The sequence below is a fragment of the Vigna unguiculata genome, chromosome 4 (assembly GCF_037176805.1).
Source record: "Vigna unguiculata cultivar grain cowpea cultivar isolate G323 ecotype 2 chromosome 4, ASM3717680v1, whole genome shotgun sequence".
Lineage (NCBI taxonomy): Eukaryota > Viridiplantae > Streptophyta > Magnoliopsida > Fabales > Fabaceae > Vigna > Vigna unguiculata.
Window position 1 is genome coordinate 40,983,815 of NC_140795.1, and position 18,206 is coordinate 41,002,020.

The following is an 18,206-nucleotide window of genomic DNA, read 5'->3' on the forward strand; positions in this document are numbered from 1 at the left end:
GGTAAATCGGACTAATAAATCCTACAGTATTAAAAGTAAATTTATTAAAACAAAATCGACATAACAAAAGGAAAACATTATTAAAATTATGAAAGAAATCATTGATTTTAAAAACATGAATATAAGTTGTATACCTCTGAAATATTAACGGTGGACTCATTCACTATACGCAATTTTTCCCTGTTAAACTCACAATTCCCAGCATAAACATCCTTCAAATAGGTAGAAATAATGAGATGATAGAAAAGAAAAACATGACTGCATTATAAAGAGATTATAATGTAAAAAATATTATCTTAAATTACATCTTACCACAGATTTCAACGAAGAATCATTGAATTTGTCAATGATATCATCATCAACACATATTTTCTTCACTCTGAAAGACTGTTCAAGTTTGAAATTCTGATCGTTCCTACTTTCCACTTTAAAAAGCAGACTTCTATCAACTAACTCATCAAACTGCTTAGGCAAATTTCCAGAAGAATTCATCTACAACTAAAAAATAATTATACATTGTGTAATTAAATATATAAGTGGACATATTGAAGAGTATACCTTATCATGAGCGTCTAACATATCAGCACAAGTTTTTTTGAAAAGGGTAGTTGCATCCCTATCAAAGAGGACAAATGTGGTTGAATCGGAAGAGTCCATAACTCGGATCTTAATCCTATATCTGAAAATTGATAAATAAATTTCATCAACTTCATAAATTAATTTTACCATGTTGTTTAAAATTGACATTAATATTAAAAAACAATTCGTTAACCTTGGAAAGACTTTTATAACATGCTTGTTACACTTTTCACAAAAGAACATCTTGGAATCTGGATAAACAGCTTTGTTGCACACACAAGCAGTATACCACCAGTCATCGTCAACCAAGATATGCTTAATTGTTCCAAACAATATGAAAGTGGTGACCTTTCAATATAAAAAACATTAATGAATGTATTATTGTCAATACGAAAAATTGCACAATGATACAAAAATATTTTCTAACCTCTTTACAATCTTTTAGACCTTGAATGTTGGTTCTAGGTGTAAGTGTTAAAAAGTCCTCTTTGACATTTTTGAAGTTTGAGAAAGTTGCGTTAATCCTTGAGAGGGAGATTCATTGTTCTCAATCATTTTGTGCAAAAGGAAATATAGTTATACTCATAAAAATTAAATATATTATTGAATGTATGTATATCTGAAATATCAAGTTCACGCAATCAAGGATAATTTGCATTACAAAGTAAAGAAAATATAGTGTATGTCATATCTGAAATATCAGATACACTATACTTTTAAAAATAAATTTTGAATAGAAATTACCTTGATTTAAGTTCAGATGCTTCCTTGAAGTTAACATTGTACTTAATACGGGTGCAGAACTTACAATTTTGAACTTGAACCTTATCTATATTTAAAAATATAGTGTATGTGAGAGTAACATGTAATAATTAGTACAAACTACTTTGTAAAAGTAATAAGAAAATTTTACCTTGAAAAGTTTTGACTTTCGCAAATTCTATGCTTACAGCAGTATTTTGTACTTCTCCACTCGAAAGAAATACATTCAGTTCATCCACATAAATACCAAACAAAGTACACTCTATTCGAAACCTAATAATTAAAGTGCAATATAATGTGAGGTAGTTATTTGGAAAGAAATATAAAAAGGAATTTAATATAGTATAGATATACAATACCCATCGGCTTCTATTGCTATGACATTTAATTTTGTTGTCTTTCCATCAACTTGCAATTCTCTTTCAGTCCCCACTCCGACCAGTAATCCCAAAATATCTAAAATGCATTGTATATGTGTTAAATCAGATACTTTAACAAAAAATGTTTATTAAGAAATAAATTAATAGTTACGGAACTAAAAAGATTGACTTACCAACCAAATAATCAGTATCAAATGCAGAGGTTGTCAATAAAGACAAAGGTGTGTATTGTGGTTTAATATCAGGAACCAAATTAACATTAACCAAAGAAACTTTTGTACCAAACTGGAAATTTATCTTATAAGGGTGGTGTGTTGTTCTGTATATTCCAGAATTCGGAGCAACACTGAAGTTTTGTATAGCATAAACATGGCCTTCAGAAATGTCATTTTGAAATTTGTAAATTAGAGTACGTCTAATTGAAGCATGTATTTTAGAACCCTGAAACACATAAAATGAACATTTATAAATTTTAGTATAAATTTGTTTAGCATACCACTATTTAATACATACAAATTTCTAAATGAAAGTAGGTGTAATGGAAGAATTTAAAGAATAACAATAATAATAACCTCTTTGTCTTGAATAACGAACTCCATGGAAAAAGGACACCTCTGTTTAGTGAAATCAGGAACAAACCATGAACGAATGACCCTAGCGATAATATTCCAATTTTCCTTCTGGGGGCTTACTTCGCTTATGCTCTGGCTTTGGTGTGGAACTTCACAGAGAGACATGTTGAACTCAGAAGAACAATATTGAAAAGTGAAAAGTAAAAAAGACCGGATTAGATTGGAGACATATTTATACTTACATACATAAATAAGGAACTAATAAGACAAAATTGTTATGCAAACCACTAAAGTAAAGAAATACCAAAAAAAGGTTGAAATAATAAATTACTTATCACATTGTATTTTTTATTAGTCAAAGGAGAGTAAAAGAAGTTAAACGATTAATGAAGACGTGGATATGGAAATTTTTGAAATGGTAAAAGAAAGCAAAAAGTAGAATATATTCAAATAAGGACTATTCAAACATGTTGTACGAACGTTTTGACAAAAGTCATGGGAATATATATTGGTCAACCCTGCAAATAACATTTCTTGATGTCAGAAGGAATCAAGTATTGATATTCATTTATTGAAAGGTTTCATAGTAAAGGAAAATTCAGAGAAAAGCATTCTGATGAAAATAAAGCATGAAGCACATTACTTGAAAGTGAATAAAAAAAGGGTTGGCGTGATGGAGTAAGCAAAAAACAATTAAGAAAAAAACTGCATATACATGCATACATCCTGGTTTCTTATGCATTCACGAAAGAGGAAATGTAGAGAAAAGTGATAGCAAACGATAATGTCTTAGACGAAATTTCAGAACTGCAAATGTCATATCATTTCGTCTGTAAAGCAACACTACTATATTTGTACATAAAACAAATGAAGTACATACCTGTGATGACTGCAAACGTTAATGGCTTGTAAGAATACGTTAATGTATGTGAAACGTCTTCTGGATGAAGCAACTGTGTTGGATCTGTACAAAAAGACAAATAAAAGTATGGTGCAGAAGCGAAACAATCTTCTAAGAGAAGGAACTGTGTTTGAAACTTGTAGGAGAAGGCACTCGTTTGGATTATTTAAGTTAATAAAGTGAAAAAAAAAAGAAATATATATCAATAGTACAATTAAATATTTTATGAAATGACGGATGCTTACACCAGAAGAAATGTCGTGGAAGGTGGAAGATAAAGAAACATAATGAAGCAGTGCAATATGTCATATCAATAGACATTGAAATGAAATATTAAAAAAGTATTATAAGGGATGTGTATGAAAAATGTTCTGGATAGCTATATATTTAAATATATATAAAATAAAAATAAAAAGCAGAGACATGATATGATTTGTGTCTGACAGTAATTAAATGCCACAGATTTACGTATATGGAAGAAGATATGGAGCAGGTATGAGTAAATAACTTTGCAGAAGTTCAAAATAAACCGACTAAAACATATACATATATCTAATATAATAATAAACAACTAAAGTTCATACAAAACATACAGATTAGAAATCTGTTAAGAAATATTGTTTATAGATTGTTCATAGCGGATGATAATAATCATTTATATTAAGAAGAACATTGACATCATTGCTTGCTTGTTGACCGTCAACCTCAAAAAGAATTAAATCTTTTTCCTCGAGACCATGCACTTCACGAAAACGTTTCCATCCACTTCCTATCTTGACTGATCTAGGTCTAATCAACAACTTGCATTCAACTCGTGCCTTTGGACCGTAAAGAACAATGTGTGAGAACTGAGTGTTAGCAAAATATTATCGTAAGTCTGAATTTAAGCCCTGGAAAAAAAAATATGGACAAAAATTACTTTTGTAGGTGTCAAGGTTAAAGAAAATAAATGATGGACAAAGAAGATAAAAAAAATCACCAGAAAGCTTGCTTTGCAGTTGTACTTAGAAAGCCGGAACTCAAAATGAATTAACTTGGTCCTTATGAGAGGAGCATTTGTTCTAACATGACTTAGGAATTTATGGACAGTTGATTCTGAACAATGATCGTAAAAGTGTATTTCAAAAACAGAATTCCCGAGATGCCTTAAATAACATAGTTTCGGTGGTTGAATTTGATAAAACTTTCTTATATCAACCCAGCCATCAGTAATTCGCGGACCATAGGTATTCATGTTGAAGGTAACATGGTGAGCATGGCCTTTTTTATCACAAATAGTCCAACGTGGTCCCAGTTCAATGCCTAATTGAATGACAAACAAACGATTGACGAACGCAAAATCCTTCATAAGAAAAACAACATAAAAACATAATTAGTAAAGGATGTCAGAGAACAGTGATGGTAAATAGTAAGCAAATTCGCAAAAACCTGGTCTTCCATGAAAATAGTAAAGAATCCACCCTTCCATTTTGAGCCAAGTATGGATTGTTCACCAAGGATGCATTGCTTAGTTGTCATCTGTAAAATTGGAAAAATAGGTTTGTTTTGGGAAATATAAATTAAACGGACTGTAACAGTGTTGAACAAATTGTTGAACATGATGAAAATAACAGCTTCTAAGAACGTCTGTTTTAAAAAATGACAGAAAGATAATGAACAGAACATAATATCAAAAAGACTGCTTAAAAAAATCAGAGAAAGATGCTTATAAAAACATGAAGATCAAAATCGATTATAAAAACATGAAAGGAAGATGAAGATCAAAATCGATTATAAAAAAGGCTGCTTATAAAAACATGCATACAATATGGCGAGAAAGATGAACAGAAAATAATATAAATACCACTGCTTAGAGACACGTCTGCTTAGAAAAATGAGACGAAGATGAAGATCAAAACCGAATATAAAAAATGCTGTTTGTAAAAACATCCATAGAATATGGCGAGAAAGAAATATGGTGAGAAGATATAGGAGATGAAGAGAAGTAGAGTTGATAAAAGGGTTTAACAGTCATACCTTTTTGTAATGAATAAGAACTTCTTGAAGTGCAAGAGGAAGGCTTGTTATCGCAGTGTAATGGTGTTAATGTCAAGCAGAGAAGATAAGTTAATTACTTTCATCCTGCAAAAAAAATTAATGAAACAAATATATACCAGACAGTGGAAGAGTGTGGAGAATGAGATAAGTATGACACGGCAACAGACACTGCAATCATCATTCTCGTGAGAGGTGGAAAAAATAATGAGAAAAACGTTTCAAATTTCTAAACGTCTCTTGGAAAAAGAAATGGTCATTAATTTTATCGGCTGAATGATTTCAAATAATGAAAGAGTGTTGCAGATGATCGAGGAGTTCAATCATCATTACCTCGAGCAGTGGAGTAATTAATGCGGGGAAACCTGATAGACTGGGTGATTTGAAATTAATAAAAAGGAATATTTATTGAAATATTAAATGAAATGATTTATACTAATTAAAATTATAAATATTCAAATGTTGCTCAGGAAATCTAATACTATATAATGATTCAAATTTAATGTCTTTTAATGACGTGTATGATTAAAATTATAATTGAAAAAAACATTAATTTATATTCTGTTTAAAGTAATGATTTAAATGTAATAGTTTAATTTTATAAAAATATATTAGTCATTAATGTCGTGTACAAAACTTGTAAACATAAGAAAAAATAAAAAATATCATACAGACTAAATGTATAAAAGCAAACACATAGACTAATATATGTTATAAGTGCATACAAAATATAATTGACCTAAAAATCTTCTTATATATATATATATATATATATATATATATATATATATATATATATATATATATATATATATATATAAAAGAAGATTAACAAAAAGACTATACAACATGTTATAACTTAAAACCAAATTAATGGATAAAACACTTTGATATGGTTGGTTGTTGTGTGTCCTTCAACTTCAAAAAAAACCTGACGATGATCATCTGCAGAAAGTTGATGAAGATTACAAAAACTTTTCCAGCCAGTTCCAATCTTAACACAATTAGGTCTTATGATCAGTTTACATTCGACTTGTCCTCGTGGTCCGTGTAGAACAATAGATCTAAGACCACTGTTTTTAAAATAAGTCGCAATTTCTTTTTTCAAATACTGCAACAAAAAGGAGAAAATATCTTACTTATTCAGAATCAATGTAAATAAATAATCAAAGAAAAAAAAACTAACCAAGTCGCTGGATCGACAGTAATATGTTGATAGTTGAACTTCAAAATGCTTTAAGTCTGAAGTATGTAGAGGACGACGAAGAGAAAGATGGTTGAAGAAGTTGGCTTTCAATGTTGAGTCGCAAACACGTTTAGAGACGTGTAGTTGGAAGGACGAATTTCCAAAATATTTGAAGACAACCAATTTGTCAGACTCATCTGCATAAAAAGATATTAAATCATTCCAGCCTTGGGTGATCATTGGAGTGTGAATATTCATGTTGTACGTAACAGTATGAACATTCCTCTCGTAATCAACAATGGTCCACTGTGAACCAAGGTCCTTCAAATTACGTATTATGAAGAGACGGTCGACGTACCCAAAATCCTTCAAAATAAGGAAGGTTAGAATAAAGAAATACAAACCAAAAATAAAAAGGAATGTGAATGAATAAAGAAAAAACCTGGTGTTTCAAAAACATAGTGACGAAACCACCAAGCATTTTGCCAGAAAGTATGGCTTGTTGTGTGCGCACGGATTCCATTGTTTCAGTAAATAGTGGGTATGAAGAATAATTGGAAGAGAAGATAATGGGTCACACAAAAGAAATAAGTTTTGTCAGTATGTAGACGCCAATATATAGAAAGAGAAAACGAAAGGTCATTACTGTTGCAAATATACAGAAAGAGAAATGGAAAAGTCATTCCTTTTGGTAGGGTCCGTACTTACACGTGAAGCGTGCATCAGAATTTATTCAATTATTTGTCAATTTAAAAGTGAAAAAAAAGGACGACTTAAAAGAGAATAGGGTTGGATTATTTAACTTAATAAGGTGAAAAAATAAAAAGAAATATATATCAATAGTACAATTAAATATTTTATGAAATGACGGATGCTTAAAGCAGAAGAAATGTCGTGGAAGGTGGAAGATAAAGAAACATAATGAAGCGTGCATCACAATTTATTCAATTAATTGTGAATATAAAAGTGTAAAAAAAGGACGACTTAAAAGATAATAGGGTTGAAATAATAAAAAAAATTTAAAAAAATAAAAAATTACAATTACAAATTTAAACTTTGTGAACTGTTATTTTGAATACACAGAGAATACAAAAAGTTTTTAAAAATGAAAAGTAGAAGTCGAAATAAATTAAAAATAATAAGAAATTACAACATGAAAAAACCTGACATCTATGTCTGGCGTTCAAAACAAAAATGATGAACATAAGAAACGTTATTTTGCGGTTTAAAAAACATGTTTGTGTTTTAATCTTCATTTCAAAAATTCAAAAAACTGAAAATTAACATGAAGCAATATAGAGAAAAGAAGAACAGAAGAATATGATCTGCAGAAAGCTCAGAGATATACCTGGAGAAAAAGATGTATGTGGTTGTACTCTTCATTTCAACCTTGTATATACCTGGAAAATAAGATGAACAAAACAAACCATGAGATCTTTGCAAAAAACACGGGGAACCATAACAGTTCGGTTGAGAAACCAAAATAAATAAAAGGTTTCAACAAAAACAAAGAAATCTGAAGAGAAGCGAGTCTTGATGTTGAACGTGTTTGTAGTGTTCATGTTGAACGCAAACCCATTCAAGGAAGATGATGAAGAGAAGAAGATGAACAGATGAAATGTAAGAAAGATATAAATAGCCTCGCCAGAGTCGAGTTTTTTCTTCAATTTTAAACAAAAGATTGTGCTTGTACTCTTCATTTGAAGCATTTAAACACTGAAAAATAAGATCAAGCAAAGAACCAATACATATTTGAAAGAAACATAAAGAAAAATACCAGTTAGGTTAAGAAACAAAAAAGTTAAGAGATGAACAACAAAAATGGACAGATGAACGGGAAATCTCAGATGTTGAAGGTTGTACTCTTGATTTCAACAATTTATGTAACTGAAAAATAAGATGAAGAAAAAAAAACATTAGATCTTTGTAAAAAAATTGAAGAAAAATACCAGTTAGGTTGACAAACAAAAAAAATAAGATATCCACAACAAAAATGGACAGATGAACGGGAAATCTCAGATGCATGTCTTTTTAACCTTCAGTTGAAGCCTGAAAAGAAAACAAATATGATGAACAGAGAAGATGAAACGATGAAATGAAAGAAAAATAGAAAAAACATCTCCATAATGGGTTTTTTGGTGGAAAAAGAAGATGTATGTGGTTGTACTCTTCATTTCAACCATTTCTCTACCTGAAAAATAAGATAAACAAAAAAAACCATTAGATCTTTGTAAAAAAATTCAAGAAAAATAACAGTTAGGTTGACAAACCCAAAAAAAAAAGATATCCACAACAAAAATGGACAGATGAACGGGAAATCTCAGATGCATGTCTTTTTAACCTTCAGTTGAAGCCTGAAAAGAAAACAAACATGATGAACAGAGAAGATGAAACGATGAAATGAAAGAAAAATAGAAAAAACATCTCCATAATCGGTTTTTTGGTGGTTAAAAAAGATGTCTGTGGTTGTACTCTTGATTTCAACCATTTATATACCTGAAAAATAAGATGAACAAAAGAAACCATCAGATCTTTGCAAAAAACATCAAGAAAAATACCAGTTAGCTTGACAAACACAAAAAATTAAACATCAACAACAAAAATGGATAGATCAACGGGAAATTTGAGATGCATGTCTTTATAAGCGACAGTTGAAGCCTGAAAACAAACCAAACATGATCAACATAAGAAGATGAACAGATCAAATGTAAGAAAAAAAAAAGGAAGCATCTCCAGAATGGTTTTTTTGCTGTGTCGGTCAGAGAGAATGAGAAGATAGAGAAAGAAGAAAGAAGCCGCTGCCAGAGAGAATGAGAAAGATAGAGAAAGAAGAGAGAAGGCGGTCGCAGAGAAAATGAGCAAGAGAGAGAGAGCATTGGTGACAGCAGAAGCGGAGAAGACACGGAAGAGAGAGAAAGATAATATACAGTTCAGATTTTCAGAAGTTTTTGATTTTTTTTTAAAAAGTGAAAACGCTGAGAGAGTGACACGTAAGCTCTTTTACCTTTTGTAGATAAAAATTTGAATTATGAAGAAGATCAGATATATTATTCAATGTAAAAACTTGCCTTTTGTTAGTTCACAATTGTATATTGATATTGATGAGCGATCTTTTGTAACATTTTAGTTCATATTTGTTCGTTTCAGGATCTGAGAATCTTTTTCTATGGTCCATAATTCTCTTACACTGCAGTTACTAACTATATTTTTTCGAAACAGTTTTCGTTTCTCTCTTGAATTCAGAAAATTTTGATTTATTTATTATTACCATTAGAAAACATGGTTAACGGATAACCTTAGTCTTCAAGCATACGATCACATAACGAAATTAAACCTAAAGTATGAAAGAGTTAGATACTAAATACGTAGAAGGACTAGTCCTTGATTTCTCGTTAAAGGATTTCTGAGTAACAAAAATAAAAGAGTTCATCTTATTCCTAGAGCTGAGAAGGTGATTCCAGAATCCCGCAAAACTCGTACATATATTTAAATATACTATGTCTTTATCTTATAATGCGCCAAATTAATTTTTGTTTAAAAATATAATGCAGGTGTTGCATATGCTCTACACGCTTCTTGATTAGAGAGGAAATCAAAGTCGGGTTGCACAAGGGCAAGATATTTATTTAGTTTTGTCGTTTACAGTATTTTGTGTGTAATGAATAAATTGGAAAATCTTGTTTCGAAAAACTTACGATTTGGTTGTATTTTATGGTATAATATATTGTAACGTTGTTTCTTATTCAATTATTACTTATATATGTATATCTGACAGGACAACAATTATTACTTATGTACTGTACCTAGCCAAACTCAATTAAGTAAATAGTACACACGCCAAAACCACATACCATCTAGTACCCGGTCACCACCAGCACTAGCCATCTAGGCAGGTAGCCGGCCAAAACCGACTACTTGCCTAGAAGGCTAACCCACTTCAATACACCTTTGGAACCTGTTTTAAGACCAGGCCCACTCATGGCCCAAGCTGGGGCCCAAGCTAGAGCCCAAGTCAAGGCCCAGCCCATGAAATGGTCAAACGTCATTAATGTCTATAAATACACGTGGACCCCATCACTTAAAGGTACGCATTCATTAATTGCTGATTTGACTCTTTGAGAGCTTTGACTTACTTGAGCTTCGGAGATTCTTCTGCAGGTAACCCCTCCTGGGTCCAAGCCGACATCTATCTAATGGGAAGAGGCCAACTGAGGAGATAGCGGACTACATGGTAAGGTGACTCTCGTGTCTGACTTCTTGTTTGTTCTCTGCAGGAACAACTTATATTATGATTCTGTTTTGATTTTATTTTTTATTTTTTAACGTAATTTAATGTAATTTGATGTGAGTTATTGATTAATGAATTACTATTTTTTTATAAATTAATAATTCATACTAAATCAATAAAAGAAATAAAAAAATAGAATAAAAAAATAAAAGTCAAAATATAATTTTTAATTTGATAATTCATCTTTAATATAGTTTCCTATTATTTCTTATTTGTAACTCTGACTTAAATCTTAAATTTGTGATGTAAAGAAGAATACAAGAAAATACCCCATTCATTCATGGTTACTGCCAGATAGCTAGCATCCCCACGCTTTGCGTTAGACCACTGATCATATACATTTCTCAGTTAAAATTCCGACGCATATCATTCAAATTTGCATCAAACTGTAGTTGTGATCAAGGGGTTTGAGATTTATATTGGATTTAAATTAGATTTTTTTTTAATTTTAAAAATCGAAAATGAAGGTGGGTCTAAGTCTTGCTAAAGTAGTTGACGACATTAAATAAAAGGTTAAAATACTCCTTTGGTCCACGTTTTTGTTCAAAAATCTTAAATAGATCTTTAGATTTTTTTTTTTAGTTTCAATTAGGTCCATATTTTTGAAAATGTGTAACAATGAGGTCCATTCCGTGAGTATGGTGTTAATGGTATTAAGGATGTGTCACGTGTCAGCTCCTCATTTTTTTGAATTTTTTGAATTTTTTTTAACTTTTTTTTAAATTTTTTTTAAAAATTATTCATGCCACATGTCACATCAATATTGTGCCACGTGTCAAGTCAGTAAGGTGACACGTGTCAAGTCATTGTCTAAATCTCAATTTGGTCCATATATTTGTTATTTTTATTACATTTTCAATTTCATCCTCTCAAAATTTAGACCAAATTTAACTTTTATATAAATTTTATAATGATATTTTTATTAAACATTTTAATAATATTAAGTTTATTTAAATTTATATTTTGTATTAAACTTTACTTATATTTTGTTTTAAAATTTTAAAATATTTATTTTAACTTGTTACAAAATTGTTTTAAATAATTTATATACAAATGTTAGAGTTTGTTTAAAAATAACAATTTTATAAATTTAAATATAAAATTTTAAAACAATTTTGTAAAAAGTTAAAATAAATATATTTAAAATTTTTTAAAAAAGTGGACTGAAATGTAATAAAAATAACAAATATATGGACCAAATTGAGATTCAGACAATGACTTAACACGTGTCACCTTACTAACGTGACATGTGGCACAATATTGATGTGGCACGTGACATGAATAATTTTTAAAGAATATTAAAAAATTAAAAAAAATAAAAATAAATAAAAAATAAAAATAATTTCAAAAAATTCAAAAAAATGAGGAGCTGACACTAGACATCCTTAACATCATACTAACAGAATGAACCTAATTGTTACGCATTTGCAAAAATAAGGACCTAATTGAGACTAAAAAAAATCTAAAGACCTATTTGAGATTTTTGAACAAAAATGTGGATCAAGAGAGTATTTTAACCTAAATAAAACCGATCTAGAAGTACAAAAAATTCAGATTTAATACACGAACTTAGCAAGTATTTTAGAAATTGAAGACTATTAAATTGTTTCCAAAATTGAAGTCCAAAATTCAATTACTTTATTATCAATGGTATTTTTAATGATATTTATAATAATACAAGCAACAATTTTTTATTGTAATATAAAATACTCGTATATTTATTTAGTTTAAATATTATATATTCATGAGTGCAGATTTGACATTTTACTTCGCCTTATAGGCATCGGTTGCAGCTGAACCGAAGCCTATAAGGAGGCGGTGGTATTTTTGCAATTTTGTCCAACTATATTGCCTCGGATCTCTGAAAATCGGTGCAGTAAATAGACTTTAGGCCTCGGTTACAATCATGCCACCATCATCAGGACGTTTGGCCTCGGGTCTTTAAGGATCGAGGCAATAAAGAGGGCTTTAAGCCTCGGTTATTAATTGAACCGAGGCCATAAAGCCTGTTAAAATTTCCAATTTGCGAACCCTAACTACTATTCATCGTCTCCCCAACTCTTTTCTCTCTGCGCGAATTTCTTTGCTCTGCCACCACCACCACCACCATGCTCTGCCTCCGTCGTCGACCAGCATCTGCCGTCAATAGTCGTGCGTCGTCGCCTCCGTCGCGCTGTCCAGGTTCACCGATTGCAAATTACCTCCGTTGCGGGTGAGTTTGGAAACTCTGTGCGAACTTCACTGCCACCACCACCATGCTTCGCCTCCGTCGCCCACCAGCATCCGCCATCAACCGTCGCGCGTCGCCGATTGAATATTTGTCTCTCACTCCTGGTGAGTTCGAAAAATTGGTTTCCCTTCGCGTTTTGTTGTTTTTTTTGCCGTTTTGGTTCGTTTATGTTGCTTTGATTTTTCTTTCTATTATGAATTGTAATAGTTTGAGTTTGGTGGTTTCATTTTTCATGCTTAGGTACTCTTGCATTGTGGATTTTTGAATTCTCAATTGTGCATCTTCTTTGATCTCGGTTCTATATTGTTATTCAACTTTAACGCTCTCAGATTCCTTTCTAAATTGCTTTATATTTGTGGTTAATTTTTTGTTTAAATATGTTGTTTGATTTCTTACAGTGTGAGTTAGCCTTAGTTTCCCGTTTGAGATTCAATATGAAAATTATGTATTGTCCCCGAGTTTTCATTTTGAAAAAATTACATTTTTATTTTTTAAATTAATATAAGGGGATACAATACTAATAATTTAAATGTATTGAATCTTGAATTGTCCGATTGGACAATTTAAGAAGATTAATCACTTTCTAGTAGTTTATTAGATGCATATATATATATATATATATATATATATATATATATATATATATATATATATATATATATATATATATATATATATATATATATATTAAAATACATATCTTAAAATTCATGAATATTTGTCAATTATGTTTTGTATTGATCTTCGGATGCATATTTGATTGTGGTTTATAATCACTTCCATTTCGTGTATCATGAAGGCCAATACGAAATGTTGGCAAGATTTCGTGAAATTTAAGATATGTATTTTAAAAGTAATATATACCAATAAAATAAAGAAAGTGAATATTCTTAAATGGGATAAGGTCACAAATTGATTACGACGTGAGCATTGATTCAAAGATTACTGAAATTGTTCACGCAATTTCAGCATAGATCGAGATTGGATTAATTTACCACGTATTAGCGCTGAGTATGAGAATGGAGTAGAAGAATTCATAAAATTTGTGCAACGTTATGAGGGTAGAAGTGATGATGAGGTGAAGTTCATATGTCCTTGTGTCAACTGTTTGAATGGGAGAAAATTGAATGCAACTCAAGTTAGGGAACATCTTATTTGTGATGGTTTCCTTAGAAGTTATACAATATGGACATGGCACGGCGAATTAATACACTTTCCAACTGTTTCTTAAACTAAACATGTTGTCGATTCCACCATGAAAGAGCGACGGGAAGAGCGATGTGAAGAGCGAGTAGAAGAAGACAATATGGAGGACATGATACGGGATGTTAGCGCAGAAGCTTTTGCACAAGCGCATGTGTATGAGACGATGTCTGCTGATGCGGAAACTTCGTTGTATGTCGGTTCAACTAAGTTCACACGATTATCAGCGGTTTTAATACTTATGAATTTGAAAGCGACCAATGGTTGGACAAATAAAAGCTTCACATAATTGCTCGTCCTCTTGAATGAAATGCTTCCCGAAGGAAATACTCTACCCACTCGAAACTATGACGCCAAGAAAATTCTTTGTTCGATGGTATGGAGTATAAAAGCATACATGCATGTTCTAATGATTGCATATTATACAGAAAAGAATTTGAAGATTTGAAAAAATGTCCAAAGTGTGGGTCATCACGATACAAACAGAAAAGAAACAGTGAAGATAGCGGTCAAATAGAGAAGGAAGTGTTTGTTTGCAAATCCTAAAGACGCTAAAAACCTTAGATGGCATGCAATTGAGAAAAGATGTGACAGACTCCTTCGTCATCCAGCTGATTCAATGCAATGGAAAAATATTCATGAGGAATTTCCCAAGTTCGGTGAAGAATGTAGAAATATTCGTTTTGGCTTAGCTACCGATGGAATGAATCCATTTGGTAATTTAAGTACAAACCATAGTTGTTGGCCCGTTATATTATTCATTTACAACTTATCTCCTGGACTCTACATGAAGAGAAAATACATGATGTTGTCTATGATGATATCTGGTTCAAAACAGCTTGGAAATGACATAGATGTATATCTCATTGAACGTTACATGAAGATTTTGAAAGGGTATATGAAAAATCAATATCGTCCAGAAGCTTCAATGATCGAAAGGTATATTGCTGAAAAAAGTATCGAGTTTTGTACAGATTACATGGCAAAAGCAAAACCGATAGGAGTTCCTCAGAGATGATGGTTGAACAGGTGTTCTATATATAATAGCATCCGACGTGTGAGTGTGGTTAGCAAAGATCGCGAAGAGTTGATGCAAGCAAACCTATACATATTGAACAACACAGATGAGGTAATGCCTTACTTATCTGCACACAAAGTCATTGTGAAAGAGAACAATCCAAGACAATCAGAGAAATGTCATTTGATGGAGCATAATAGAACATTCATGCCTTGGTTTAAATATGAGGTTTTGAAAGATTCACAATGTTCTAAGACTTTGATGTGGTTAACGAATGGGTTGAAATTTGATGTCATCTGTTGTACAGGTTATGAAATCAATAATTGCACATTCTATACGAAGTCTCTAAATGATGTGGAGTTAGTCTTGAAGTTGAGTCGCTACAGTTTTCTACATCTAAAGATCAAAATCCCGTAGTAGGATCAATGACATACTATGGTGTAATACAAGAGATATGGGAGGTTGATTATACCATGTTTACTATTCCACTGTTCAAATGTAAGTGGATTGACAATAAGAGTGGTGTCAAAATAGATGAACCAGGAATGACTTTAGTTGATTTTTGAAAGGTGAGTTATCGAGACGAGCCATTTATCGTGGCACAACAAGCATCTCAGGTTTTCTATGTTAAAGATTCTGCGTCTAAACATTGGTTTGTGGCTCTTCATGAAAAAAAAAAGATTGATCCTAATGAAGATAATCTGAGTGATCTTAATATGGTTGTCACCCACCCATTTAGAAGAACGATAAATGTTGATGAAATCCATCTAGTTGATGATGTGCATGCAATTCGAGAAGATCACAATGAAGGAATATACATATGACCAATCAATAACTTTATGTATGAATTTCATGTTCTTGTTAAAATTTAGGTGTTTTGTTAAATAATGTTTTATATGTTATTTTATATGTTGCTTATTAATGTTTTTTTATGTTTTCATTTCACAGATACATGGCTGAATATCATACTTCATCAGAGGATGAAGCACCTACTAAGAGACCCACCAGAGGAGCCACTAGGTTGAGACAACTCTTAATTAGAAGAGCTAAAGGTCAGAAAACACATGTTGATATTAACGTCGAGACTGGAATGCCTAGTGGTTGTTATGCGGACGTCTTCAAAAGCTATTTTGGAATGTTGGCACGAGAGAGAATATCAATCCCTACGCCATCTTTTTGAGCACTTATACTTTGATTTTTTTGATAATATAATAAATATTGTTGATGACATTTTCTATATTGCAGCTAACATTTGATATTCCAAATGTGGCGACGCTTAAACAAAAATATTTGTCATCGATGGTTGAGAAATTTCATGGTTTTAAGACCAAGTTGACGTCTAGGTATGTCTTTGGACCTAAAAAGGATGAAAATCCATTGTTGAAATACACTTGGATTGATGAAGACAAATGGCGTCAGTTTCTTGAGCTTCGGACATCTGAGGGATGACAGGTATGTTTTTTTGAAATTATCAATAACACAATTGATAATTATGCAAAATTTTAACTAATTCATAAAGTGGATTTTATATGTTACAGGTAAAGAGAAAAAAGGCTCAAAGCATAAGTGCTCAAAATAAAAACCCACACATATTATCTCGTGGTGGGTATAGAAAACTTGAAGAGAAGATAATGTCAGAAAAAAAAATCTAGGCCCCACCTTCTGAGGGTGAGGATACTGAGCCTCCTTCACCACCATCACGTCATTAAAAGTGGAAGTTAGCCCGTCTACGCACATCGGGCAACTACACTTCTGAATCTGCACGAGAAATATCTGAGAAAATTGTAAGATACAATTCTTATCTAAATAGCTCGTTCATGTTTTATATTGTATTTTTTTTATAAATTTTTTTGTTACATTGCAGGATTCGTTGGTTGAGCAGACCTCCCAAGGAGGATTCATTCTAGAAGGTTGTCATGACATACTTGTTGCTGCAATTGGATGGCCTGAGCACCCTGGACGTGTGCGTGGTGCTGGATCAGGAGTCGGCATACGCCAATTTTTTGGTTCCTCCTCTCGTCAGTCTTCATACAGTCATGGTGCTGATTATGAACAAAGAATGAAGGAAATGATCACTACACAGGTGAGAGAAGAACTTATGCGCTAATTTGAACATTATGGCATTCGTTTGCTAGTGGACCCTCTGCCAGAACTAGACCCATTTGTGCCTCCCACGGGTAAATTTGTTTTCTATAAGTTATGAATTGAATAAATGATATTTAATAAAGTAAATGAATAACATTAATAAATCGTTGACTGTAACAGGTAGAAGCGAAAAGGGGAGTTGTTCAGCTCCACCTGAGGATGACATGGATGACACTCATCCATGTCAGCTATATATTTGGGATGGTATAGAGAAGACACTGTGGCTCGTGGAAAAGTATTTGAGGCAGCCATAGTTCTTCATGGCATGGAGTTATCAAAGGATGAGGTCAAGGTCACGGTAGAGGATGTTCTCATGTCGTTTGCTTTAGTTTTTGTGCCAACAGATGAGGTATATACTGTGGCATAGGCATTCCAATGTTTTCTCGCCTGGCCTAGAGATTTGGTTGTTACTAACCCCCTAGTACAAACTCTTAAACCCACCAATATACTACATTTTTAAGTTTACATGTTTATTATATTCAAACTTAAATTATATTTCATTTTAACTAAAATTGCATCAATATAGGAAAAACCTCAATCAAAGAAGATTCTTCTCTCTTTGGACGATCCTCTTGGTGCATTGCTCCAACTTGCAGAAATCATAGCTGATAAGTCGATGTAGGTTCCTTGAAATGATAACATTTTTGGAAGAGATCTTAACATAAGATGTCTTGGAGCTTGCACGAGGACAAGAGGAACTGAATATTACCATTATTCAGTTATGGATGATGTAAGTCTTTCAGTCATTATATATAGTTATATGATATATTTATCTATTTACTTATATCAAATCAATTTTATGTTTAGGTATTTGTCTGGTGTCACTGAAACTATGGGGCTGAATGATGTATATGGGTTTGTAGACCCCCAACTCACTCATGAAGGCAACAAGTTTGATGACATCCAAT

The 18,206-nt window shown here is 31.9% G+C and overlaps 3 long non-coding RNA genes across 3 annotated transcripts; all 3 read right to left on the bottom strand.

Moving 5' to 3' along the window:
• Nucleotides 1–320: 320 nt before the first annotated feature.
• LOC146887182 (uncharacterized) lies at nt 321–914 on the bottom strand. The gene is made up of 3 exons (XR_014994449.1): nt 773–914; nt 559–679; nt 321–492 (listed from the first exon to the last, which is right to left on the bottom strand). It is a non-coding gene; the product is annotated as an uncharacterized LOC146887182 (long non-coding RNA).
• Nucleotides 915–1,499: 585 nt separating this feature from the next.
• LOC146887183 (uncharacterized) lies at nt 1,500–2,115 on the bottom strand. The gene is made up of 3 exons (XR_014994404.1): nt 1,895–2,115; nt 1,701–1,797; nt 1,500–1,614 (listed from the first exon to the last, which is right to left on the bottom strand). It is a non-coding gene; the product is annotated as an uncharacterized LOC146887183 (long non-coding RNA).
• Nucleotides 2,116–6,080: 3,965 nt separating this feature from the next.
• LOC146887184 (uncharacterized) lies at nt 6,081–7,362 on the bottom strand. Its single transcript, XR_014994271.1, has 3 exons — nt 6,857–7,362; nt 6,415–6,780; nt 6,081–6,339 (listed from the first exon to the last, which is right to left on the bottom strand). It is a non-coding gene; the product is annotated as an uncharacterized LOC146887184 (long non-coding RNA).
• Between the last annotated feature and the right edge of the window lie 10,844 nt (nt 7,363–18,206).